Genomic DNA, 23081 nt, shown 5'->3' with positions numbered 1-23081 from the left:
TTGTTATTATGGGACTTTCCCAATAATTAAAAAAAACTTCTGTGTATGGATGCTTTGTCTGTATGTGTGGGATATTTGGTTTGTCTGTCTGTGTACCAGGTGTGCGCCAGCGAGAGAGGGCATTGGATCCCTTGGAACTGGAGTTACAGGTGCTTGTGAGCCACCATGTGGTTACTGGGGATCAAACTCTGGTCTTCTGGAAGAGAAGCAAGTGCTCTTAAAAACTGAGCCATCTCTCTAAGCCCAGAAAAAATTTAAAGTTTTTGCAGTAATGGTTGGTAAAAATTAGTTGATACATATCCAAAAAAGGCAACAGATGATTTATTTCATAATGGACCATTTTTATTGAAATGTTATTGATGTATTTTTTCTGAAATAAAAATAATATTTCAACTAGGTTTTCAAACAGGCTATTCAAATTTTATTACTAATGGTTTTCTTTGGATTATCCAAGGCATTTTAGGTGTGTCTATACTGTTGCTCCCAATAGGGAACAGCATTATCTTCTTTCTTCAGTGGTTCTTCAATTTCAGCAGAGGGTTCCATCTTGTATTTTTTTTTTTTTGCAACTTCCCTTCTCTTTTATATGTCAATATCCACCCATCAATTTTTACTGTTATTGCTTTCTTTGACTTGTGTTTTCTTAAGTGGTTTCTTTCCCCACAGTAAGTTTAATCCCCTGCCTTAATGCATATGTTTAAGGGATAAACCTTTTCCAGTGTTTCCCTAGTTGCACTCAATCTGCTTTAAAGTACAGCCTTTGATAGCATCACTTTTATGCTTTCTAATTGCACTAACTCTATTTTGACTCAATGTGCTTAATGCCTCTTCTTATCTATTCAAAATTTATTTTTTTTTGTTTTTCTACAATTTCTCAAATATCATCCACCTCTTTTAGTGCTTATGCATCTATTCTATTCATCATTATTGTATGTGTTACTTTTATCCATTTCAAATTGGCTCTTGATGGTAAAATAGCGATACAATTGGATTTTATATGACCATCAGTACCTTGCAATTTTTCTGCAGTTACAACTTATCCACATGCCTTAATCTGTTTTCTGCACCCTAACAACGTGCTGCAGATTGGCTAACTTAGATTCAACAACTTTCTTCTCAAGAGTTTCAAATGTCTGATTTGAAGACACTACCAATTTCATGATTGCATATGTCTGTTTCCTCAATGAAGGTGACTTTTGCTGTGTCACCTCTGCAAAGCCCCACTTTCTAATACCGTCACACTGGGGAGTAGCATGTCCACATATAGACTGGAGAAGTCAATCTTTTTATATACTGGAACTTACTACATTGAAGATTATACCATCTGAAAATAGGGCTAGTTCTTTTTGTCTCTTCCCAAGCCTTATTTCATAATTATTGTTATTATGACCTATGGCTCAGTACAATGGCAGTAAAAGTGATTAAATGAACCTCTCTGTTTCACCGAGTGTAATGGAAAACATCTGAGGTTTTTCTAATACTTAATGTTCTCTCTAATTTCCTTTCAAGGTATGTGGAGAGTGGGTGTGGGCCTGTGAGAGCTGCAGAGGGTATGGAACCCAGCATTACCTTTCCCAGGCTGCCTCAGACCCTGGATGTGATTTTGATGTGGGCAATTATATGTACCTGTATGCAATTTTAAAAAGTCTTGCAGGTTTGTCTAAAGCTGCAGAAAAAAATTAGATCCTCAGACCACATCCTGATGCCAAATCATTTTTAAAAATGCTGTGCAGTGAAGCCCACTGTGTACAAGGAACACATTGATTTTGATGCCTCTTTAAAATCCACTCATTCTTCTGCCTTCTCAGCTATGATGTGTTTTCTGAACTAATAGAACACAAGTATCCATCAGTGAAGTTCTCCTCAGAAAAAAATAAGAATAAAGGAAAACATTTTCCTATGACAGGCATACTATTGTCCAAATAGCATACTTTCATTGTATAACAAATATAGACTAACAAAAAGAAAGAAAGAATAACCATTCATCACTCTTTCCCCCAGAGAAAACTCCCTGTTAAACTTGGCATCCCGTTTATGTATGAATAGTACTGGCGTGTGTTATGAGCCAGGATCTGATTCTTATCAGCCTGATGCAATGCCATGCTCTGGAACTTACTGGCGGTTTGTGTCTCCAGGCAGGCAGATGGCTTCTAAGCTCGACATGACTGTGGTTAAAGTGTCTGGGCTATGGAGCTGGATATTTCTAATTCTTTTTGAGACACTTCTAATCCTTGAGTGCTCCTTCAATCATTGTTGCTTTAACTTATTTATTATCAAACTAAAGTTAGGTCTTGGCACAGCACCATCAGCCTATAATCTCAGTTCTGAGGAGATAGAGACAGGAGAATTACTAGTTTGAGGCCAGTCTGGGTATTACAAGGCCTTATCTCAAAAATAGATTTAAAAACAAAACAAACAAACAAAATAGGCAAACAAGCAAGTAAAGAAAGGGAAGAAGGAAGGAAGAAAAGAAGGAAGGAAGGAAAGAAGAAAACAAACTTATTAAGAACCCTAAGAGAAATGGAGAAACATGGAGATTTTCTATGAGGGTTGGTGATGGGGAGTGAGGAAAGAGAGCAAATTAGAACTATCATGATATACTACTTATGAAAATATCACAAAAAATCCATTACTTTGTATATTCATATAAATATTAATTTAAAAATGTTTTTTTCTAGCAATGGACACAGACATAAACCAGAGGAAACAGTTTCTGCTTGATGATAACCCAAAGAATCTGAAAGTATAAAGAAAAATCATCTCACAAACTAAGAGTCTAGTAAATACTGTCCTGTCCTCACCAACGGACATGGATAGCATTAGTGAACAAAGAAAAGAGGACTTCAAAGCCCTAGGGCATGCTCTTTCTTTCATGGAATGCAGAAGGAAAAGCACTTTGCTCTTAATTATTTTGTATTTTGCCACCCCGGTTTCTCAAGAGGCTCCCTCAGATTTTTTTTTGTTTTCTTACACCGATTATCTCCCACAAACTGTGATGAGCCACAGCTGCAGCCTTGGCCGCCTCTGGCGTGAAGCATTTTGTTGACTACTGATGTTGAGACAGGCCAACCAATCAGGCTGAACTGGCTCTCAGCAAAGGCTCCATCCGAGAATCCAGGCTCCCTTGTTACTAAGAAAAGCAAGAAAAGAATGTTTCTTGAGAAGGATTTTATGTTAATCTGTTCATCATTTATGATGGTGTCAAGGAAGCAAAGTTTATAATAAACTGCACCAGGAGTAATTTTACTCCTTAGAAGTTACAATGCACTGGGCATGCTCACTCCACCTGCTCTTGTTTCTACCCACCTCTCACTCCACAAAGGCTCTGCACCCACTGTCCCAGGAAGTTGACCTAACAGTGGCTTCTACATGACAACCACAGCTTCCCAAACTCAAGGGCTCCCTATTTCACTCTTTTCTTTTTCATGAGGTAGACTTGCCTCTTGAATGGTGTAGACTTTCTTTTTTTAAAATTAAATTTTATTTTTTTATTAATTTATTCTTGTTACATCTCAATGGTTATCCCATCCCTTGTATCCTCCCATTCTTCCCTCCCTCCCACTTTCCCCTTACTCCCCTCCCCTATGACTGTGCCTGAGGGAGACTTCCAAAATAGAAGATGTGGGTCTCTTTCTTCATAAGAGAGAGCGGGGATGGGTGACTCCATCAAGTCTGTCAGTGGTGTGTATTACTTCTGCAAGGGAAGTCAGGAAACACAGTCTCCGTATATGTCTAGAAGAGAAAAAAATGTGGGTTCTGATGCCAGCAAGGAAGAAGGCATTTCTGAGGTGCCCATAGAAAAGCAAGAGTCTTCCATCAGCTCACTGAAGTGCAGTGGCCTCCCTGGTCCCTGCCTTCATTGGCCTTTTTGCCTTCACGTGAGACTGCCTCTTAACCTACATGTGTATCTATGAGGAAATGTAATCTCTCTCAGGAGCTATGGAGCTCAGAGAGGAAGGCTTCCCTTTGCTGACTCCCTGCACATCTAGTAGATTTGCTGTTAGTTCTTTCAAGGATGGTCACACAGTTTTCTTTGAAACACTGTCAACTAGAAACAAGATCTTGGCACTCTGTCAGTGATATAAGTTAAGTGGGCCCTCCTGACGCCTTTGTCTGCCCTCCAAAATAAAATGTGTTGCTTTGAGCAATCTCAGCTTCCTAGATTGCTTCTCATGGATTGACAGAACCAAATCCTAATCCTTCTTAATGAAGACTAGAAATCAGGAAGAAGTTTTAAGAGACTGCTAAATGTTGAGAGTTTGTTCAGGCTGGTGGACTTGCTGTTGACATGCAGAGACACACTGCATCTGCTTTAAATTCTTTTGCTGGCTGATGAGCTTGAAAACTCTGTCTTATTTTGATTTCTGTACCTAAAGAAAGCCTCGATTTTCATTAGACTCCTTAGATAGAGTTTAGGTAAAGATGGAATAAGAAAACTTGTCAATGTCTGCCTCAGCCTTGCTGGCCTAGGGTGACAGGAAGAAAGACACCTCAAAGCCCACTGCTGGCTCCACTATGATGGGTGAACATTTGATGGAGAGATGGGAAAGATGGAGTACGTGGTGCAGATACGGGAAAGAATGTGAAGCTGAGAGGTTCACACAGTGAGGAGACAGGTGGAACTGGAGACTGGATGACACTAAGGAACAGGCGGATATGAGGAGCCTGTGGACCACTTGAGGCCATGGTGCTAGGATCTGTGTCAATGTCTTGGGTTCAAGGTACAGCAAAGACCATGTGTTCTGAGGGCATGAGGATGGGAGCGCTGGCCCTGCCCTCATGCCAGCTAAGGCATTGGATGAGCTAGCCTGGGCAGTGCTGAAGAGCTGACTCTAGAGATATGGGTGCAGGAGAGCTGGCAGGCTGACCAACTCAGCTACTCAGGCCTAGATCCAGGGCTTTGAGTTGGCCCATCTCAACATCTACTCCACCTATGACCTGCTGGAAGGATGAAGGGGCCAGCCCTTCAGATCCAGAGTTGCAGCATCTCTATGACACAGGGCAAGAACAAGATATCAGATAGGAGTCTGAGTGAGGATCCAGTGTTGATGGTGTAGCAGGAGCCAGAGGCCTCAAACCAGAACAGTGACTCATTGCAATGGACATTTGCAAGTAAAGCTGTGTGGGCAAAAGAGTATACTGTGGGGCACACTGTGACACACTACGACTTCCATGACAAGATATTTTTGGGGAGGGAGGGGTTGCAAGGGCAGAGGGTGGATATGAAGGGACAAGGAGATGAGTGGGATTAGGGTGCGTGATGTAAAATTCACGAAGAATCAATAAAGAGTTTATGTAACTTATTTGAGATCATTCAAGTGTGCTATATAGCTATTACTTAAACTGAAATTTAGTTTCTAAGAAGAAAGACAGACAGGAAGAAAACTTGTCAAAAGTAAGGATTAAGAGAATGTGAGCATTTCACACCATTGTTTCCTGTCCTCTACTCGCACCACCCCCCATTAAAAATCCTTTCCCTAAGAGGGTGGGAAGGCAGGTATAAGATGACCTTGGAACCAGAGTGACTGTATCTATGTCTTTAATTGCAGCTCAGATGAATCTCCCTAGACTTAGGAGGCCTCTGGCTTGCCATCACCAACAGGTAGCTGAAAACAAAAACAAAACAAACTCCCTTGGCTTTGCACAGGCTTGGCTAAAGTCACGTTGTTGGCAACAATCTGAAGAGTTAAGGCAGTCATCTTATTTTTAAAGTAATTTATAATTTCCCAAATGCTACCACTACCATTAGTATCTGTTTGGACTGCCTTGTTAGGGTTGTATGTGAACTTGGGGACTGAGGAGGACATTGCACAGCACGGTCATCACTCAGAAGTCATCACCAGGAACCATCAGACACTTCCCAAGACAACCTATCCTACCGCATGTTTCAGAGGCTTTGGCAGACAGCAGATGTCAGTTCTTCATGGTAAATACCTGGGTCTGGAAGCTCTCTCCACCAAATCTTCACAGAATGGAAAAAGACGAGCTCACGGTATTGTGTCGCTGCTTGTCAAATGTGTATACGTCCAGGGTGAAGGCGATCAGGTTAGACAAAAACTCCCCAGTGTTGAGTTGCAAATGCCTGGGTTTTACTCCTCTTGCCAGTAGCTGGAGGAATTGGAGAGAAAACAGCTTATAAATTCTTTATGACCCTGGAGCCAAGGTGATTTACAGATTAGATTTCAAGCCATACTGTTTTCAAAGTTCCAGAGGACGTGAAGAAAAATAGCTTGAAAGATAGGGGGAGCATTCTTTCTTTCTTTTTTTGAAAACATTACACAGAGTGAATTGATCCCTAGTTAATTCTTCTTGGGATTACAAGACACGGGAGACAACACTGTGCCAGGATGTTTGGTTCTGACTCTTGTGGTCCTGCAACTAGTCAGTTTTACTATTTCCTCCCAAGGTAACATTTAGAAATAAGACATTGAAAAGGATTTCCTTTTCTTTCACAGATAAACAGAAGTTCTTGCATATATGAACACCAGCTCTGGGATGTCCCTGGGGGATGAGTATGGAGTGTTGAAGGCAAATACACATGAGCCATCTATCCTGAAAAGGACAGGGAACAGTATAGACCAACTTGAAGGGGGTGCATTGGCGGAGATTAAAGTACTGTCAAAAGGATGAATGAGATGGCCTAAAGCCCTTCTGCTCCTAAAATATATGGTTGAATATTTGCAAATAAATGCATTACATTTTTTTTTTTGCTTTTGAGACAGTATCATATTATATTCTAGGCTGGCTTGGAACTCACTATGAAGCCCTGTCTTTGAAAATTATGGCAATATTCTCCTTTGAGCCTCCTGGGTGCTGGGATTATAGGTGTGAACAGAAAGCCACAACAGGTCAAAATGCAGGGGACAACTGGTCACTGGGGCATAAAGAAAATGAAATCGTGTGTGGCTTTATTTATGGATGTGGAGAGAGGTACTGGGCCAAACGTTATTCCCTAGGCAGGAAGCAGTGCAGTCTTTCCCCACTGGTGTCATGTTTGCAATCCTGTGAATGGAGGTGCGGCTGGGATTTCAAACTTCCAGACTCCTTTTTGACACATGATTTTCTGATTTAGATTTGGAGATCGTTAACACTTTACTGACAGGTCGCAGTGGTGTCAATGAAGGCTGGACAAGGGCAGGGCCAGACTGTGATGAAAGCTGTATGGGCAGAGGTCATGGAGGAAAGATGGATGTAAATATCTTAAATTATGCTTAGTTATTCAACTTTCAGATATATTATACGAAAAAGCCCCTTTCTCTTGATGCTTTCTTGTTTATAAGATCCAATATCATGCCAAGCAGAATATGTGTTGGTTGTGAATTAAGCCTCTAGTTTCCATTACTTGGAAATGATTCTCCTGAGTCTCATATACCCATGGCATGCACCAATCACCAGGGCTACAGTGCTACTGGGCATCATGTTTGATGATCATAGGGGGAGAGTGATCCTGCAGCGGCAAGCGGGCCATGCCTTCTGCGTTGACTTTCTGTTGTGGTCAAGGGGTCTTGGATGGATTCTATACTATCTTACTCATAAAGAATCATTAGATACTTCAGTCACCACCCACCTTTTGTCTACGAGGGGTCACATTTCTTAGGCTCACCTCTAAAATGGCAGAACTTCTTAGGAAGAGAAGAAAAGCTTGTCTTTCTCCTTGCCTACGCCATTGCCAATGATCAAATGCAGACAGCAGGATGCTGAGTCTGTGGAAACGGTTTAAGGCAGACATTCCTAACAAAAGCCCATTTTTGAACAAACAGTTAGGGCACATTTGTTAGAATGTGACCTCAACAAGGCTTGTGCTCCCCATGTGTTTGGCTTGCCTGTTTACTGGATGGGAGGAGGAGACCGATGCATCTCTGATGTTCTTAATACAGCCAGCCTAGCTGAACTGATGAGCCCCAGGATCAGTGAGAGACTCTGACTCCAAAAATACAAGATGGAGAGTGATTAAAGAAAGATACCCAAAGCTGAACTCTAGCACATGCGCGCATGCGCGTGTACACACACACACACACACACACACACACACACACACACACACACACAGAGTACATAATATAAGAAAGGCTGCATGTGGTTATTTGAGAGGCAGCCTGAGTGAAATATAAGTAAACTCCTGTGCCATGAGATTCCGCAGTTTTCTCCGAAGCCCTCACATATACAACCCCTCGAGTCCTGCAGAAGCATGCAGAGAAAGGAGATTTTCCAGGTACTTTGTGGGGTCAGTTTCAGGAGAGTGCCACCCTAAGCCTGTAAGACCAGAGTAAAAACCTAAGTTATGTGCAGAATTGTCACTGTGGCTGTTCTATTTGGGGTCCTACTTCTCAGTGGCAGGCAGAGGACTGGTCTGCAGAAGAGCTATCCAGGCAGCTGTTGAGTGGAAGACTGATTTTTTGGTTCCCAGAAAGAAAACTTCATTTTTAAGGAACAACTGTTGTTGAGCCTGCCTGAGAATATCTGCCCCTGGTGAGTGATGCAGCCGAATGGGGAATGGATGTTGACTGCACTTGGGGGCGTTGCAAAGGACTTCTGCAACCACACTTTTGGGTGACGTGATTCAAGTTGTCAGTTTGCCTCTGCTGATCTGTAGTAAGGATGAGAACACCACTGATGGCTGTGTAAGAGGTACTGTGTGTTTGTGTTGTGTATGTGTGTGCGTATGTGTGCATGCACACACATGTGTGCATGTGTGTGTACGTGTGTGTGTGTGTTTCTTCTTGTACTTGCATGTTGCAAGGAAGCCTGTTCAACAGGGTTAATTCTTCGAGTTTTGAAGCCTGCTGCATATAAAGTATTTTATAGCTGAACTTTATTACATTCAAACTTCACAGAGACATTTATGAACTTTATTGCTTTCTGATATGAAATAAAGCCTAGAAAAATATTTCTGATTTTATAGAACTGAAACCTTTATTTTATCATTGTCTGAGACATTAAAAAGCTGTTGGATGCTAAAGTTCAAAAGTTACTTCTCCAATATTTATTTCTGTAAGGATCACTGGGGCCTTTAAAAATTCCTAACGACTTCCACACCCTGCTTATGACTTCCCTCTCTTCCCCTTCTGGAGAATATTCCCAGGGACTCTAGTGAGAGGAATGCAGAGTCAGTCTTTTCTGTGTTCATGCCTCAGTAAGAAGAGAGACCCTGTTTACAACCAGAGGAGACACAGATGGAAAATGGAAAAAAAATACCAGGGCATAGACAAGTAGTCCTACATAGCCTGGCGTTTCTCTAACTCTTACAAAGACACATCTTCCTGAAGACTAGACTTGAAAATTAAGTACTAAGAGTCCTGATAAAGGATTTTCTACAATAGTGACCATGGAAACTGGGCCTTTCTAAGCCTCATTCACTTTATTCTATGCTACTGAGTTCTTCCTTTGCATCAGTCACTGCTCTGGGTGTAGCGGATCATCAAGGCAAAGGCAGATTTTATCAAGGAGTTTCTATCTCAGACCAGATAGTAAAGCAAAGAATAGACAGGGTGCTTAGCTGCCCACAGGTGAACAACTTAGGCCACAGGACAGAGAGGCTTCAGGGTGAGCACCCAGAAAGACATGTGGAGGAGGCCACCCCTGAATTCCTTCCTTCCAGGGTAGGTAAGGCATACGTAGGGGAGGTAAAGTTGCTATTTGTTTGCATTGCTTAGGGCAGACAGGAGGAACATGTATGCATATACAACCTGATATCAGAAAGGAATGTGTTTATTAAGGAACTTCTTAAAAAAAGAGGAACTGAGCATGAACATCTCCTTCCCATGGAAACAGCTGTGCTGAGCTTACATCTCTTAAGAACATAACAATCCAGTTATCGGCTCCTGCTCATGGCTACCATGGTAACAGACCTACTGTTTACATGGTGATTATGATGGGCGTGGTGCTTTCATGTGTTTTTAAACTGTCCGATCCTCATAATGTCCTGGTAAGACTGGCTTATTACTGTTGTTACTTGATAGGTAAACAACTGTTTCAGAGGGTGTTGGAGGACTGCCTGGGACCAACCACCCAGAGGATGGCTTATCGCACCTGAAAGAAACCTTTTCAGTTCACTTTCTGAGCTGATCTACTTCACCATAGGTCCTTAATAGTTTACTTTTGAGGATTAATTAGGTATGTCTTCATTTGACACTGCAAATATGTTTGTATGTATCCTATATTCAATGCGCATTCACTCAACATTTACTATATGCTATGCAGGCACTGATGTTCTAGAGTCTAGGAACACAGCAGTGAACAAATCAAAACTTCAGACTATAATCAATGTTATTTTAGAAAATCATTGTATGGGACTCAGAGATGGCTCAGTGGTCAAGAGTACTTTTTACTCCTGCAGGGGACCTAAGTTTATTTCTTAGCACTCTCATCGTGGCTCATAACCAGCAATAACTCCATATATATATGGAAAACACTCATGTGCATGAAAATAAAATAATAAATCTTAAATTAAACTCAGGTAGATACCCCATTTTAGGTTATTGATTCTATATCCTTTAGTGTTTTAGATTTATTTATTATGTGGATATGACTGTTTTGCCTGCACGTATGTGTGTGCACCACATGCATTGCCTGGTGCCCTCAGAGATCAGAATAAGAAACTAGATCTCCTGAAACCAGCATTATAGATACATGTGAGCAACCAAAATGATATGGATTCTGGAAATTGAACTTGAGTCCTCTGGTCCTCTGACAGAGCAGCAAGTGCTCTTAGCTCCTGAACCATTTTTCCAGGCCCCCGATTATATATTCTTGACCCTCCAATATGTATGCATTCCTCATGTCTAGCCGTTACATTTACTAATGTATGCTGTCCACTGAAAATTTATTAAGTTCTTCTATGAAAGTGTTGCCATGTGAGGCTCTTCTGTTATTTCCATCCATGTGCAGAAATATGTAATAAGAGAAACTCTTATTTGTTGAGAGAGAAGCTGTGCCAGTCTCTTTAATGGAACATTTTTATTGCTTTTGCTCATAACATCCTCTTGGAGCCTAATCAGATGCCAGGATCCTCTCCCAGCTAAATCTTCCACTGTTAGAATATGTACTGATCACCATTTTCTTTGGGGTCAGGGGGCAAATCCTAGGAAGACTGTGATCCAGCTTCTTCGATGCTCTGTTCTCAGCTGTCCATGCTGATAACAAAGAGCAAAGGCAGCTGATCAAGAGCATCCTTTAAACCTCTTCCTCGTAAGAGCCCAGTTCTTTCCTCCCAAATGCCATGGTTGGGAAGAACAACTCGTTGTATCTGTGAGCAATGACAAGGATATGAATACTTGAGACATCCATCATTTAAGCATGTTCCAGGGCCACATCGGCTGCCATGCTTGTCAGCAACACCACTCTGGGGTTGTACAGACTCCCTTTCTCCCACACCTGATGCTCCCGTACTGAAGTGGAAGTGCAGCCACAGAGCTGGAATGCTTCTAGAAGAGCACGGGTTGCTCTACTGACCCACCACAGCCATCTGGATAGTGCAGTCAATTAGATGAGTGTAATCTGTAAGTCTTGAAGGGTTGGGCTTGGATGGATTAATGCAGAGAGAAACCATCCCAGCACATATTCAGTAGAGCTCCAAAAGTAAGTGAGTCCGTTCTATGACGGTTAGCCTTTGAGGTTGGTACAGCACCTTGGTTTTGAAGCACATAACACTGTCCAAGCATATAGAGCCTCTCCTACTAATTATTCTTTGGGTTTTAGGAAAAAAATAAGCTTTGGACAAACAAGTTTCTTTATATAGATGCCCTTTATTTTTGAGGAGTTACATCCTTAATAAACTCCTCAGTTAAAAATATTGCAAAACAGAGTTGTATTTCATATGCTTCACCTACTTATAACATGACCTGCCTCAAATGCAGTCAGAAAAACTATGTAAGACTAAAGAAGGGCAAAGTTATCTAACATAAATCGTGTTTTATAGTAAGGTTTTTTGGCCACCACCTGAGAGTACTGAATACTATATTGAAAGTGAAAAGAATCTGTTATACATCAGAATAAAATCAAAATTGCAAATTCAAAGCATGACCTCTAAGTAATGCCTCCTCTAAACATTATCATATAGTAAACTATAGTCATTATGTAAAACCACAGTAAGTTGGATGGGGGGGGGTCTGAATTTGCTTCATGGCTTTATTTTATTATTTGCTTTTGAGGTGGAATAGTAGCTGCTGTCTTGGACCCTTTAACAAGGCATGCATAGATTTCCTTCAACACTAACCATTTGCTATCTCAGGATGTGTGCACAGGAATTTCAGGCTTGATGAAAATGGCTTCAGAAGCAACCCTATCCCTCTGCCTCTCCAGAGCTCACAAATAAGGCTTGAAAGAATAATAAGCCTGCTTAGTCTGCAATAGCAGCCTGCCCCTGAATGACCCACTGAGTTCACCTGGTATTCATAGCTCTCCAAGAAAAGGATGTAAGCTGGGTTCGGCCCATCTGATATGAACACTTAGGTATGGCCACATTTAACTGGTGTATGAACTGAGAGGCTTTAAATTCCTCTAGGATATAGACAGGGGTATATTAGTAAATACAACACCAACAACAATAACAAAAACTCACAAAAAACCAAAAAAAAAAAAAAAAAAAAAAAACCCCAAAACTAGTTTATCCTTGATTCCTGTTTTAATTATCAATATAGAACCAAAGTCCATGTTTGAGTCAGTTTCCATACAAGGAACTGTGATTGCAACAGACATTGACTAACTGACAGATGTGTTGATGTATAAAGTAGGAGTGTGTTAGATTTCATATAGCTAGGCAAGCTCAATAAGGCGGAAGCTTAGCTGATGGCATGGGAATGAAACAGTGATGTTTTAGTAATGTGAAACATGATAGAGGGCCTTTAGGCCCCTAAAGATACCCCCAGAGTGGCCACAGTAGCCCGGGATAGTCACATACCCCTAGGGAGGGAAGCAATGCTTTGGGACACCTAGACAGCACAAGAGCAATGCCGTTCTAGCTCTGTAGGCTCCTTATCATAGAGGATGCACACATGTGTGATGACCTGAGGATGAGAGAAGCAGCAGCAACTGAGTGAGCCCAGAGAACACAGAGTGGCATTCTTCAATGCCAGTTAAAACGCCTGGTTCACAGACACAAGCAAGGAGCAGGTACACTGAGGACCCCGCCCCCTGGAGCTCTTTTGCTCTTTTCCCAAGTTTTCAGACCAAAACAGACAGTGAAGTAGCTCCAACTGATGTGTAAAGAAAATCATAGCTGCACTTGTATAGGACGGCCAGTGCCAGGGTAATGCCACGTGAACCTCCCAGCCTGTCCCTCACCTCTTTAAGAAATGGCGGGTGGGGGGGTGGGGAAGAAAATTACATATTGTAAATGTGGGGACAGAAGGATGCTTCTCTGGCTGGTGTGAAACAGGGTTCATCTGGTTTATGCCCTGGTAGTTAGGAGACGAAGCCTTAGAAGAACATTTATCCTTCAGGAGGGGTTTTCTTCATGTCCTTTTCCCTTTAATAGCCAAGGCTGTGTCATTTGAAGACAAAGCCTAGTAAACCTGGCCACCTGGCCCGCTTTTCTCACTAGTGTGATCATAGCCCTTGTCATTTTCCAAGTGTCAGATACACAAGATTAATGACCACCCCTGTCCTTCAAGCCAGTTTAAAGTGACAAATCTCTTCAACCAAGCTGATCCAATTGGATATAGGATCTAAATCGTGACCTGGTTGGAATTAAATTCTTCATAGAATTTCATTACCATTAACAAACATTTCAGTTCAGTGGTCCGTGAGATGAGGCAACAGCAGCCCCACCCTCATCACCTCAGATAAGGAGCGAAAAGGAGAAGCTTTGCTATTCCTGGCTGTAGGGGCTGTGAGCTATTCCAAAAATGTTCTGGCCATCCTTGTTTTGAAATGATATGCAGCAACTGCTATTCTTGGCCCATGAATCCATCCTATTGCTGTGTGGTATAGCTTGTCTGGTGACCTAAAAACATAGGAATCCTGGGAATACTTTCAAGTAATTTGTCTTGGCTTTGTACTTCCCTGAAAAAGTCAAAGCTTATCTCTGCTAATGTAGTAGCAGGGTAGGCTGGTACTGAAGTCTGGCGTATAGGATTAAGCTAGCCCTGCATTTGAGTTCAGGTCCCTAGGCATTAACTATGCCAATTCAGGCAAGTGCTCCCCAGCATCCTATGTCCTGGGGGTTTTCTTTAGTAATAGGGCTACTGAAACAGTACCTTCTTTATAAGGTTTTATAGAATGTATAAATATCCAGCCAGGAGGCTAAGTGTAAAAGAAGACTACATTGAAAGGTGAGTGCTCCAAGTATCCACGAGGATTAATGAAATTGTGTTGTTACCTTCCCCTAGAGTCTAATAAAGCAAGAGATGATTCTGGGTTGGAGGTGACGAGAGAGAAGTGATTGAATTATTTCATTTGGAAAAAAATACATAGCTTTAATTCGAAAAAAAAATTCATGAACTCGATTGAAAGAGTCAATGTGAGCCAACTTAACTGAATGTCTGTTCCTTCGGGTTGGAGAGTGAGGGATGCCATACAGAGCTCCTCTGTGTCCAGGTTGGGTAATGGCCATTTGATACTCCCAGACATACCTTCCCAAGCCACATAACACATGGCCATGCCAAGCACAGAGAGTCTGTATATTTCTTTTTCCTGTTATTACACATTCCTCGCTGACTCAAATGTAGAGTGAGCGGTTGAATAACTTAGGGTTTGGAACTGTGTGTCTAGTGAGACAAACTTCCTGGCGATCTCTTAATAAGAGAGAATGACATGAGAAAGAGGAGAGAAGAGAGGGAGGAGAGGATGGAGGAAGAAAAGAGGGAGGGGGATGGACAAAGAAGGGACAGAGAGAGAGAGAGAGAGAGAGAGAGAGAGAGAGAGAGAGAGAGAGAGACAGAGAGAGAGAGAGAGAGACAGAGACAGAGACAGAGACAGAGACAGAGACAGAGAGAGACAGAGAGACGGAGAGATTCCACAGTCATGTATCTTCTCTTCCCTGATGAACAGTTTGGGAAATAGATTCTAGTCCATTGTTTTCAGTGACAGTGCACCTTGTAAAGCCGGTGTGGCTATTGCAGGGATGGTTAACTATGGTTAAGACTCACCCAAAAGCATTAACAAAAACATTTGGGACCTTGTTTGAAAAAAAAAACTATTAATTACATAGATGTTAATTGTGTAAAAAAAATCATGTATTATAGAAACATGACTTACTTGTTTTTAGTGAAGTCCTTATAGAAAAAGCAGAATGTCATTGGAACTTCTGATGGCAGAATCATTAAGATTTGGTGGAGAGAAAGGACAGAATCAAGTACTTTTAAGGAAGCGCTGGAATGGGTAGAGGTATGAAATCGACACAGATGATCGGCTGGAAAGTGAAGAGGCCAGGGTGGCGCTTTCTGTCTTATTCATGGTCTTTTTCTTCTTTATTTTGATTTTATATTGAGAGAGAGAGAGAGAGAGAGAGAGAGAGAGAGAGAGAGAGAGAGAGAGAGAGAGCTAGCAAAATGTTGGATGGGTAGGGAGAGGAGGACCTGGGAGGAAAAAATAACATCAAAATATATTGTATGCCATTTTTTTTGAGAGACAGAGGACATTAACACTGAAACCAGGAGCTACAGAAACAAGGAGGGGAAACAAAAATAAAACTGTAGGGGCTGAGGGTATGGAATCTGGGATGAAGAGGGAAGTGAACAAAGTGTAAGGGGTTGGGCCTGCATAGGGTTTTTCTTGGTTAAAAATTATATCTCAGGGTCCAGTGATGACTCAGTGGTGAATAATCCAGGCTGCCCTTGTAAATGACCAGGGTTCGATTCCCAGCACCAACATGGTGGCTCACTAGTGTCTGTAATTCCAATCCCAAGAGCTCCTTTGTCCTCTTCTGGCTTTGTAGGTACCAGGTATACAAATGGTTCACAGACATATTTGCAGACAAAATACTCATGGAGTTAATATAAAAATTAAGAAAACCATACCTATTGAAGTTGTATAATATGATACTTTGATATGCATAGTGAAATGATTATTTACAGTCAAATAAATTATCCTGTCTTTGGTTTCCTCTCATTCTGTTTTGGAGGTCAGACCACCTAGCATTTTCTCTCATCCAATCTGATGTCTGGAGATGTTTATTCTTTGTCTCTGTACATCTGTACTTTTAACTGGTTTTCCCCAATTCCTCCTCTTCCTTTGCCCCTGTAATCAATGAAATGGTAGGCAGTCATATTTCTACATAATTACTTTTTTAGTTTCTATGTCTTATCTAGTGTGCACAATCTTCGGGGAACATGGCAGAACAGGGCACTGACTTCATTTCATTTGCATATGCAGTTGTCCAGTTTTAACATCCTAAGACTAAATTAGTTGTGTTATTGGCTAGAAACAGACAGCAAGCTGGAAAAAGAATAACTAAAGGAGAGTTGAATGCAAGCAGTGATGCCTGAACTCATGGGCGGGTGTAGGGAAGCAGAAGGAGATGGCGGATGGGAATACTCTCACCTCAGTCTGAAGCAACTCTTCCAGGGTGGTCCTCCAGGGAGGAGTGGTCAGTGGAAGACAAAAAGCACTGTGGGCAGAAGCTGCAGATCATGTGGCTTCAGGTCCAGAGAGGGTGGAAAAGCACAGAAGGTCCACCTTTGCAGCCTCATGCACGTAGGAGCTCTGTGAATATGACATTACATTGATTTCTTTTATAAGGATTTCTTCTTTGATTCTAAGGTCCCTTCTCTCGGAGTTGAACAAAGAAGAAAAAAAAGGAGGGGAGAGTAAAGACCACTTATGTGATTGTTTTTCACCTCTCTCTCTGAAGCCTGAAGGGTAACTGAGTCACAAAGGAGAAGCATATTTCATTCGGTGGAGGTGAGAAGGATGCTTGAGACACGGAGACTCAGTGTGCACTTGTGAATGACCAGATGCTTCCTTCTTGCCCACAGGGAACATCTCCATGTCTGTGTCTTGGCTTTCCTTAGGAACGCCCACTAAACCACACATCCGAAAATACATCCAACTGTTTTCCTTTAATTATCCACCATATGAAAACACAGCAGCATAAGTACAAGTCACTGGAAGTGGAGACTCCCAGACCGCTTCTTCCTCAGGAGCAGTGTGTCTCAGCAATATTCACCTAGACAACCCCTTATTCTTGCTGATTTCTAGAAGGAATGGGCTGAAAGAAACTATTGCCATCCTGTCATAAAACCCCCAACCCAAACTGAGACAAACCAACCTTTCCATCCCACTTTAATAAATGGTGGGAAAGAGACTGTGAACTACAGCAGTGCTGAAGGCAGACTGATTTGAACTTAATTGCTCACTGAGCCTCAAGTCATGTGATGTGGGCCATAGACTCAAGTACTTAGTAAATATTGCTGATAATAATAATAATAATAATAATAATAATAATAATAATAATAATAAAAAAAAAAACAATAATAATAATATTGGAAGCCATTTCTGGTATTGATGTGTGCTTAAGAAATATGTATTTTTCTTATTAGATTAAAAAGCTGTAAAATGTCTCTGCTCCAAGTGTAATATATGCTCTGGCTTTCTCTGCAGTATGTTCTGAGACCCAGAACCCTCTCTTCTGACCACCCCACTTCATTCTTTCTTCCCAGGCATTCTGGGAGGGTCTGGGCTTCTCTGAAAAATGGTTTCATGGCCCCAGCTACCTGCAAACCGAGCAGTAAGCAACCACTGTTTGCCTTGGCTGTTTAGCTGACACCAGCCTACTGCCCGTGGACACCCCTGTGCTTCTGCAGGGAGAGCTCATTCCAAAGGACAACCAAGTTCCAGTTACGTGTTTTGGTGCCTTGAATTCACTAGGCCCTGCTGCAACAGACAAACTGTTCTTATTGCTTACTTCAAAGAGCAATGATAGTCTAACAAATTAAATATCTATCCATTTAATAACTGTTTTTCTCTTTGGATTTGAGAGAAACACACACAAGCCTTGGCCTCCTGAACAACGTTGCTGCTCCAATTCTTACCACTGATGGCAAATGCCTTGCCTCAGGTACACTCCGTGTCCCTAAGTGGAGTCATAGGGGTTTGACTTCTTTTTCTCTGTCCTCAGAAAACCCAATGATAATTATAAGCATCTAGACATATGTATCATCCCACTGAAGATGCATATTTACTTGTAAAACATATTTTTCCATAAGCCCCATGTGGCAAGAAGGTGAAATTTGCTTGTAGTGCCAAATGTCTTTTCCTTAGCTTTTTAGCCAGTTTTATTTCCTAATAATTCTAATTTACATATTCTCCTTTAGGGACCTTGATGCATCCCTAACTTTTAAAACAAACCAGTAGAGAAGTAAATAAACACTCTCACCGGTCTCTTTTTTCTTCAAGTATCTGGCCACTATTTTTGGTAGAAACTATTTTTAGAAAAAAAAAGAAAAAAAGAAAGAAAACAATCAAAATACTCATGTAGTGGTGCTTACAAAAGGAGAACTTCCCTTGTGGGTCTTGGTTTCCCTGAACCTGCTGGACCTGTGACCTTGTGAGACTGCATGGGCTGGACTGCGGCAGTCATGCGCAGAGTCCATGCCTGCCTGGGGCTCTTGCCTGAGGAGTGGCCACAGCACGGAGGAACCCAGCGAAGAGCCATGAAAAGCACTGATGTTAACCCCCTGACGTGGGTCTCCAGATGTTCTGTCTCCTTGTCTCCCACATGCTTCCCCATAATGGGACAGCACCACCCTCTCACCTAACCCCACTCACCTCCATATTCAATTCTTCTGCTCATTTTGATTTAGATGAAACGTGTCCTGGACGTAGGAGCTGGAAGCAAGGTAGGGGCAATGAGGCACAAGGCAGTCCCCGTGAGTCCTTATAGAGGAGTCATAGCGTTTATGAAGATGACCAAACCATTCTCTGAAAGTCCCATCTCTTACTATGGCTAGTTTGGTACCTAGGTTTCAGCTGTAGGTCCAGTGGACTCACATTCAGACCACACCAGGTGCTTGCTAAGTACCTGACACACGAGTGTTTCTTAAGGACTAGGATTTCGATTTCTTCTCTTGATGTTTCTTCCATGGAATCATTTGTTTCTAAATTTTCCAGATTTTGCTACCTTTCTCATGGCTTTTTTAAAAAAATATTTTAGATTATGTAACAGTTTGAAAATGTAAGCACACTGTCCAAATGTACTAGGAAATGTATTTTTAAATATATTTTACTAGGTTCAATCGTATCAGAGGGCACATTTCCATTGGTTAAAAGTGATGAAATAGCAGTAATTTCATCTGCATTGATATAAAACAGATTCATAATATGTAATATTATGTGGTCATTGTTTATGGCAGAGACTGTTCTTAATGATGCAAGCAGATGCTCATAATTTAGTTCAGTTTATAAGGTTCAAAATAAAATTTTTGGTGTGTTTTTAGATACATGCACACATGGATGCAAATGCATGCAAACATGCGAACACACACACACATACACACACACACACACACACCCAGCTCAGATCATCTGTAATTATCTTTGAGTGATAGCTGTTTTCTTTCTATTTGCACAAAATGGGTTATAATTGACAGGAATTGTTCAATTATATGAGTAACTTACATGACTGTGAAATACCATTTTCCCAAACAATGAGTAACTATTTCATCTTATCATTAACTTCAAGACATCCAGAGAAGGCTAGAGTTATTTCCCTCAAAGAGAATGCACCAAAAACCTAGTGCCCAGCCTTCATTGATAGAAAAACAAATGATGGCAAGGAAAGAAAGCTAACAAAATAAAAGGCACCCTCCACACAGAAGGTGTTTAGTTGATAGCCTGCTGTAAATTTGCATATTTTTCCTTTCAATTGCTTTTGAAAGAGCCAAGAACTGCATTGACCTTGGGTGACTTAGGCCATTTGATTAAGATAGTTTCTTTCTGCTTCACCCATGACCAGGAAAACCTACTTGCATGTAGTATTTTGACAATAAGCAATTCTGAATCCAAACACCATAATCATCATTCTGATCACTTTACAATACCATTTCAGTATATTTCTCAGAAAACACTGTAAAAGATTTTAATGATCCAATTAAGATTTCTCATGCTACTTTTATTAGAAAGACAGAGTTGACAAAATATTTTTTCAGTCAACTGTTTCTATGTGTTTTTAGGCTGGCAACTTAAATGCTTTTGGACCCTAGGATGCTAGAAGTCTAGAAAATATTCAAAATAATGCTGAGTTTACAATCTGAGAAGAAAGCACCCACTCAGTTTTTTTTTTTTTCAGGAGACGGAGTACAAGCTGTCATGGTTGACATTTTGGCACACTGAGAGCTAACAGCAGAGTGTTTCTTGAAGGGAGACTTTTTTCACACTGGTGTAGGTTTAGAGAAAAATAATATTTGTTTTCAATTTGCTTGGCTTAAGGTTTCCTTCCTTTCCTTCCAATCTTTAAACATACCAGTATAATTTTCTGCTCCTGCAATGGGGGCTGGGGCATGTAAGGACAAGGTGTTTGTATTAGATTTAAATGTGGTTTATTTACTTAGTAGTTTAGAAAGTTGTGAGAGTGAGTCCAAGGTCGTGAGTATACGTCTTGTGTGGAGCTTCAGTTTTCTCCTTTGAGCCTTTGAAAGCAACACCAAGGAAGTTGACAATTAGACAAATTTAACTTGATTGAAGAAAACAGCCGTAGAAATTCAAGTTAAAAGATGTTGCCTTGATGCCTTTGGAAACGAAAAGATGCTGCACAGAGTGTGACACGGTAATTAAGGAGAACGGTATGGGCCTAGCACAGCTCAAGGATGCCTGGAGGAATGTCAGAAGGGGAGGGTGGACTGAGCCAAAGGCAAAGGGCTCCATCAGCTGCCTACATTTTGTCTAAGGTGATTGCTCTGACTGGCAAACCCTTTCAGAACATGGCAGAGCTGGGCACCAGCTTGAGACCCAGCATTCAATTTCTGTAAGCAAGACAGCTAGAAAAGAAGAAAAAGTACATTCTACAATAGGTGCGCAGTCAACTGCTGTAGTTGCTGAAAATAGCATGAATAACTGTATTTTATGTATGGCTGTCATGTCTCTTTTTTAAGGTCATCATATGTAATAAAGAGTATGTATAGTTATACATTCAATCAAAAGAAAGATACTCTAGGCCAGCTAAATATCCCTTGTCCATGAGGTCAAGTCATGCATTATTAAATATTGTCAAGAAGTCAGGGTTAGAAATAGATACTAAGAATTAAAGTTCAAAGTTCTTATTACCATTTCATAATTCTTGTCAAAAGCCATAATTCTCATTTCACGGAGTTGGGGACGGGACAAACAGAGATCATTGAGGGAGGTGTGACTTTTCTGGCTCCTTCTGTGGGACTTTATTACCCTTGTCTGCTGTCAGGTTCCATCTTCTGGCTCTCTTGGTCTGAGTATGAGTGTATTACCTAGGATGCTTTGAGGTTGAAGAACTTTGATTTTTCTCCCAGTGTTTAGAACTTCCATTTGAACCCAGCCCTGGGTTTATATTCCTCTAGGTGGCTTCACAGGACATACACTTGTCCCCTAACAAGCCACAATGCCATGTGAGAAAGCTTATACACCAATGTAAATTATTTACTAATACAAATACACAATCTTCATCCCCAAGGTCATCATTATGCCATGGCTGTGCAAGAAAGATGGAGGGAGAGGATGAGCCATGATGTCAAATATCTAAGATCTTCATTTAGTCCACATGGAAATAAAATTTACAACCTTTTCCAGTTGCCATTCATTAGTCTCTTCCAGCCTACACCTCATGGTGGACTGTATGTAGGGTTCTGGAAGGAGACACAGAATGGCAGATCTATCTCAGGAGGCTGCTTTTAGTCGAAGGGTTTTCTTGGGCATCTTGAACAGTGTTGTTTTAGTCTGGTTTAAACAACTTGAAATCTGTACCCTATAGCACAGAACATAGACTCATGAACCTCAAGCATAAATATGTTTTCTTTCAAGAAAGACTTATGTGTGAGACTCTTGCCTACATCTATGTGTGTGCGCCGTGTGTGTGATTGGTGCCTGAGGAGTTCAGAAGAGGAGTATCAGCTCCCCTGGAGCTGGAGTTACAAGTAATTATGAGCCACCATGTTGGTGACGGGAACTGAACCTGGATCTCTACAAGAGAAACAAGTGCTCTTAACTGCTTATCCATCTCTCCAGCTCCCACACATGCGTTCTTAACAGTTATATGTCTAGAGAATGGTATGTTCAGGCCTTGTATCAACAGATCGCATACACACCAACAATACTGTGTTTCTTACATGTTACGAAGATGAAAGTGAAGTGTTTGAAGTCAACGGTATTTATGGGTTATCCTTGAAAATGCCCAATTAATATGCATATAGAGTAGAACTGTGGTTGGGAGCTGGGGAGAAGGGAAGGAGAAATGGTCAAAGGTAAGAGGCTGTAATTATAGAGGATAAATTCTAGAGATAAGGAATACAATCAAGACTGTCATTTATAAGAAAATTTACTCCAAGAATAGATTTTAAATGTCTTTACTAAAAAAAAAAAAAAAAAAAAAAAAAGAGAGAGAGAAACTATATGAGATGACAGATATGCTAATTAGCTTGATTGTAATAATAATTTTACCATGTATGATTTATTAATATACTTACACTACATTCATTATTTATAAGACTAAATAGATACGAAAAATTAGATAGAATATCCAGTTATCAAGGGAATATTAGGTGTTATTATCCAGAAGTGACTAGAAATTGACATCTCCAGAAAGGACTGGCTCTAAGATGACTACACTTGTTCCCGTCTCCAAGCGAAACAGCTAATCTGTGAAGGGACAGGAAGAGCAAGGTGTCACCTAGTGGATCCACTCATAACTTAGGACACCTAGCCACAGAAAGAGGACCATGTAGCAGTGCACTTTTAATGGGTTCTCTATTTTAGAAAGCGCTCCTTTAAGATAAGCCTCAAACTATTTTTTATTTGACAATCACCATGTGATTCAATAAAAGGCAGTTAATACATTACCTATTAAGGGTCTTTCTGAGTACTATCAAAAAGAATTTAGGTATAATATTTTGAATCAATTATTCATTTTATGGAATTTTGCTTTTTGTTGTTGTTGTTTGACTTTTCATGTTGTTTTGTTT

At 40.9% G+C, this 23081-nt stretch overlaps 1 long non-coding RNA gene across 1 annotated transcript in view; it reads right to left on the bottom strand.

Annotated features, from left to right (window-relative positions):
• Positions 1-3586: 3586 nt before the first annotated feature.
• The window catches only part of LOC311594122, a 92962-nt gene continuing 73467 nt past the window's right edge, over positions 3587-23081 (bottom strand). Inside the window, exons 5-8 of the long non-coding RNA XR_014777965.1 lie at positions 18706-18765; positions 16480-16641; positions 5935-6108; positions 3587-3732 (exon numbers count right to left, since the gene is read on the bottom strand). This is a non-coding gene — a long non-coding RNA (uncharacterized lncRNA). The remainder of the gene's footprint in view (positions 3733-5934; positions 6109-16479; positions 16642-18705; positions 18766-23081) is intronic.

The sequence above is a fragment of the Acomys minous genome, assembly GCF_964271855.1.
Source record: "Acomys minous genome assembly, chromosome: 3".
In the NCBI taxonomy this organism is placed as follows: Eukaryota; Metazoa; Chordata; class Mammalia; order Rodentia; family Muridae; genus Acomys; species Acomys minous.
Note: the sequence above shows the minus strand (reverse complement) of the source record. Positions and strands in the feature narration are given on the sequence as shown.